Consider the following 6000-nt stretch of genomic DNA (forward strand, 5'->3'; position numbering starts at 1 on the left):
TCAGCAGTTTCTCCCAAATCTTTATCGTTGATTTCCTCCTTGTAATATTTTGTACCAAATGGCCAGTCATTCCCAACCAAAGATGAATAAAAAATGACAAATGGATTTATTTCATAGAAAAATACATTAATAAATTACATTATTCTATTCTATTAATAGAAACAGATGATGTAGTTAAGTTGATTTCCTGCCTTGTGGATTAGTCAGTGTCCACATCTAGCATTTATTTGTTTGTTTGAGGTATAATAGACATACAACATTATATTATTGCCAGAGCTACAATACAATGATTTGATATTTGTACACATTGTAAATGAGCACTCCAGTAAGTTTAGTTTTTCCTTGTTACTGTATAAAGTTACATATTATGCAAAATAATATTGACTATAGTCACCATATTGTACATTATATACTCATGATTATTTCTTTCATGGCTGCAAGTTTATACCTCTTGATCATTTTCTTCAATTTCACCTCCTCCAAACTCCATCCCCTCTGGCAACCACCCGACAATATATTCCATTGTGTATATAGTATATCTTCTTTATTTATCCATCAATGGATACTTATTTTCATATCTTATCTATTATGAATTATTATGAATAATTCCACAGTGAACATACAGGTATATGTATTGTTTCAAATTGGTGTTTTTATTTTCTTTGGACAAATACCCAGACATGAAATTGCTGTATCATATCAAAGTTCTATTTTTAGTTTTCAAAGAGTCTTCATACTGTTTTCCACTATAGCTTTACATTCGCAAATTTACATTCCCAAAACAGGACACAAGTGTTCCCTTTTCTTCACATTCTCTCCAACACTTGTTATTTCTGATCTTTCTTGTAATAGTCACTTTTTGTTGTTGTTGTTGTTGTTGATATTCAGCTGTATTTTAGTGTAATATATCTTGGCTATTAAACATTTATTTGTTAGTATATATCACATCATATTATATCAAATTATATATATTGGGTATATGGGAGTAGGTTGCCTTTTTATTTGTTGATTTTTCTTTGGCTGTGCACAAGCTTTTTAGTTTGATATAATCTCATTTGTTTATTTTTGCCTTTGCTACCATTATGTTCAGAGTCAGATCCAAAAACATATCTCCAAGAGCAATGTCAGGGAGCTTACCACCTCTGTTTTCTTCGAGTAGTTCTATGGTTTCAGGTATTATGTTCAAGTTTTCATACTATTTTGAGTTAATTTTTAAGTATGGCATGAGATAGTGATTCAGTTTCATTCTTTTGCATGAAGCTGTCCAGTTTTTCCAGCATAGTTTATTGAAGAGACTGTCCTTTCCCCCTTGTATATTCTTGCCTCCTTTGCCATAAATTAATTGACCGTATACATGCAGGTCTATTTCTGGGCTGTCTATTCTGTTCCATTGATATGTGTGTTTGTTTTTACACTAGTAGCATACTGTTTTGATTATGATAGCTTTTAATATAGTTTTAAATTAGGGACCATGATGCCTCCAGCTTTGTTCTTGTTTCTCAAAATTGCTTTGGCTATTAAGGATCTTTTGCAGTTCCACACAAATTTTAGGATCGTTTGCTTTATTTCTGTGAAAAAATGCCATTGGAATTTTGATAGGGATGCAGTGAATCTGTAGATTGCTTTGGGTACTGTGGACATTTTAACAGTATTAATTCTTCCAATTCATGAGCGTGGAATTGTTTTCCATTTATTTGTGTCTCCTTTATTTTCTTTCATGAATGTCTTCGTTTTCAGTGTATAGTTCTTTCACCTCTTTGGTTAAATTTATTCCTAAGTATTTTATCATTTTAATGCAGTTGTAAATGTGATTATTTTGTTAATTTCTCTTTCTGCTAGTTTGTTATTGGTGTATAGAAATACAACAGATTTCTGTATATTGATTTTGTATCCTGCAACTTTACTGAATTTATTGATTATTTTAACAGTTTTTTTGGTGGACCCCCAAACTGTTTTTCTTTATATAATATCATGTCATCTGGAAATAGTGTTCTTGCCTAATTGATCTGTCTAGGACTTCCAATACTATGTTCAATATAAGTGGTGAGAGTGGACATTCTTGTCTTATTCCTCCTCTTAGAGGAAACACTTTCAGCTTTTCAACATTAAGTCTGATTTTAGATGTGAGCTTTTCATATATGACCTTTATTAGATTGAGGTACATTTCTTTTATATCCACTTTTTGAAAGTTTAGATCATAAATGGGTGTTGAATTTTGTCATATGCTTTTTCTGTATCCATTGAGATGATCTTATGATATTTATCTTTCATTTTATTAATTTAGTGTTTCACATGGATTGATTTGTGGATGTTTAACCATCCTTAAGTCCCTGACCTTTACCATTCTTTCTCTTTCTTCTACTAAATTTGGGCTTCCTTTTTCTTTTTCTACTTCCTTGACTTGTAATGTTAGGTTGTTTATTAGTGATATTTTTTGTTTCTTGATGTAGGCATTTACTGATGTGAACTTCCCATTTAAAACTTTTTTTGATGCACCCCATAAGTTTTGGTATGTTTTATTTCCATTTTAATTTGTCTCACATATTTTTTTTTCTTGATTTCTTCATTGACACATTGACTTTTCAGAAGCATGTTGTTTGGTCTGCATATATGTATGAATTTTCCAGTTTTTACTTGTTTTTTTTTTCTTCTTCCTGAGTAGAATGCTTTCATTTATATGAAATTAAGCTTCTGTGAATTTTCAAAATGTAAAAGTATCAAAGGTTTTACACTACATCAAATGAGAATCAGTAATGCTCACCTTCATATCCAAAAAAAAAAAATCAAGTAGAGGTTCAACAATCATTATATAAAATATGAAATGAGTGGCCCAAATTTTAAATTATCAGTAGATAGCTCTTCAATTTTAAGGGTCCCTCAGTATACTTTGGTTTGAAAAAACAAAAAAGGACTATTTATTAAAGCATGAAAAATATTTCCAGAAAAGTGTCCAATTTGGAAAATGAAAACCGTAACCCTTGGTAAGTAGGAAAAATACAAATCATACACTGAACAGAGGGGAACAAAAAAGGCAACTGACCTTTATAGGAATCAAGACAACACCATGGACTTATATAAAATCTTCCCAAATCAGCAACATACCCTGTATTATCATGTTTAGAGCACTGTAATTAAAGCAAGATAGTTTTTTTATTAGTTGCATAATCTAAAAAAATGAGGAAATTTTGAGCTATACCTCTAAAAGGACCAGAGTTGTCATTGAAATACGCATTTTTTAAATGTAGGCCTCACACCCAGCATGGAGCCCAGTGAGGGACTTGAACTCATGACCCTGAGAGCAAGACTTGAGCTGAGATGGAGTCTGACACTTAACCAACTGAGCCACCCAGGCGCTCCTGAAATAAACATTTCTTGAGAAATTGGGCAAAGTTCTCATTTATGGGAAATACGTTTTTTTTTCCACAAAGTGAAACTGAGAAAAATTGTATCAAATGAGAAATCTTTTTATCCAAAGCAATCTCTTTAAATAGCTCAATAATGCAATACTTGAGAAATGTAATTTTTCAACTCAGACTTGAAACAAATTATTCAATAAACATAATCGAATCTTAGTGCTTGGCACCAGAGTTTTCAAAAATTGAACAATTGTTTAAACCATCATACTGTTGTTCTTAAATCCCATTTTACATTTTTTTATGTAGTGCTACTTTTTATTTTCTGAAGATAGTTTGTTCAGTCTAAGACAATCAAGACTGAACCCTGCAATGTACAAGCATGCCTCAGTTCACTTCAAACCAAATGGTCAGTCTTTTGTTTTTATCAAAATCATGTTATAATATTCATAACAATTAACCAGGATTTATCTGTGAACAAGGAAGGACCCACAGGACATTGTCTGTGGCATTCTGTGGAAAGTCTGTTTGTTCCTTCTTTCGGCTTCCTCTTCTGAAACATTTTCATGAGCTTCTTGTTACTCTACTTTTTTCAAAGGTTGAGAAGATTCTGATAATAATTATTTTGGGGGGGAAGGGTATGGCTTGATCTGTATCTTTTTAAAGGAAAAAGGCAGTGCAGCACAAATATCATACAGAGTCCCAATGATAGTCCTGAAAGCAGAGTTGCTAAAAGCAAAAACTGTACATTATCCCCAAACCCATAATCAAAGGTCTTCAATAAAATAGTTACAGCAAGTCCTGATCCATGAAGATAGCTGAAAGAGTGCTGACATACTATTCATCAGAACAGAATCTGGGCCAAACCATGATGAAATGGGTTCAGTACTTTTCCACTCTTTCTCATTTATAGTTTATGAAGTCCTTCTTATTCCTTGAGCCCTGATAGCACCTAAATTCACCATCTTAACAATAGTAGATGGAAGGAAGGGCAGTTATGATAAACCATCCACTCAGTCCTGGCTGCTCTATGACATCCCCTTTTGCAACATTAACCTCAAGATGTTCTCCCCATTAAGCAAAACTTCTCCATTCTGGTTGTAGATTCTGACAAGAAAGACACCATGGAGCATAAAATTCTATCATCCATTCTCCTTCCAGCAACTCTCTCCTGTTCTTGCCATGATGTTGGGCACGTCACTCTACTGCACATGGGTCCAGGGAACCCCACAAAACAACAGCAGGAGCCCTGCTACAGGAACCATGAGACTCCTGGAGGGTGTCATGTCTGGTGTTTGCCCCCCCACCCCCCGCCACATCTCCGTTTTTACTTGTAATTGACTTCTAGTTTTATACCACTGTGGTTAGAAAAGATGCTTGATATAATTTCAGCAATTTAGGTTGCTTTTGGATGGAATGTTCCATATATATCTGTTAAGTCTATCTGGTCTAACATGTTGTTTAAGGTCAATGTTTCCTTATTGATTTTTCTTTTCTTTCTTTCTTTTTTTTTTTTCCTTATAGATTTTTCTGCCTGGATGATCTATCTATTAAGGCAAGTGGGGCATTAAAGCCCCTACTATTATTGTATTGCTGTCTATATCTCCATTTAGGTCTGTTAATATTGGCTTTATATTTTTAGATGTTCTTATATTGGGTACATAATTATTTACAGATATTATATCCACTTCTTGGATTGACCCCTTTATCATTATATAATCCTTTTTTTTATGACTCTTATTACTGTCTTTGTCTTGAATTCTATTTTTTCTGATATAAGTATAGCCACCCCAGCTTCCTTTTGGTTTTCATTTGTATGGGGTATCTTTTCCATATCTTCACTTTGAATTTGTATGTATCTTTACTTCTGAGGTGAGTCTCTTGTATTTTTTTTTTATTCAATAAAGACTTTGTCTTTTGATTGAAGAAGTAATCAATTAATGTTTAAAATAATTATAGATAGGCATGTACTTATTGTCATTTTGTTCATTATTTTCTGGTTGTTTTATGGTTTCTCCCTGTTCCTTTCTTTTTCTCTTGCTATCTTCCCTTGCAGTTGATAAATTTCTTTAGTGTTCTGTTTAGATTCCATTCTCATTACCTCTTGTGTATCTACTATAGGTTTTTGCTTTGTGGTTATGTGGCTTACATGTATCTGTTGCCTAGATGTAGATCAATCTATTTTAAGTTGATAGTAAATTAAGTTTGAACACACTCTAAAATTCCACATTTTCCTGCCCCTTTCCCATGTTTTCTGTTCTTGATGTCACATTTTGTATCCTTTTATTTTGTGTATGCCTTAATTGCTGTAATTATACTTATTTTTACTGCTTTTGTTTCTTAACCTTCATGCTAGCTTTGTAAGTGATTAGTCTACTACCTTTACTATAGATTTATCTTTACCAGTGAGATTTTGCTTTCTTATATTTTCTTGTTATTAATTAGTGCCCCTTCTTTTCAGCCTAAAAAAGCTATTTCTTTTAAAAGTCAACATGTTAAAAATGTTTTTAGTTTTTTTTTTGTTTTGTTTTGGTAATGTTTATTTATTTAATGTTTATTTATTTTTGAGATAGAGAGAGACAGAGCATGAACAGGGGAGGGTCAGAGAGAGAGGGAGACACAGAATCTGAAACAGGCTCCGGGCTCC

At 32.8% G+C, this 6000-nt stretch overlaps 1 pseudogene; it reads right to left on the reverse strand.

Moving 5' to 3' along the window:
* Window positions 1-3786: 3786 nt before the first annotated feature.
* Window positions 3787-4639, reverse strand: LOC131508563 (thioredoxin-related transmembrane protein 1-like; annotated as a pseudogene).
* Window positions 4640-6000: the final 1361 nt, after the last annotated feature.

Source organism: Neofelis nebulosa, chromosome 4, assembly GCF_028018385.1.
Source record: "Neofelis nebulosa isolate mNeoNeb1 chromosome 4, mNeoNeb1.pri, whole genome shotgun sequence".
Taxonomy (NCBI): Eukaryota; Metazoa; Chordata; class Mammalia; order Carnivora; family Felidae; genus Neofelis; species Neofelis nebulosa.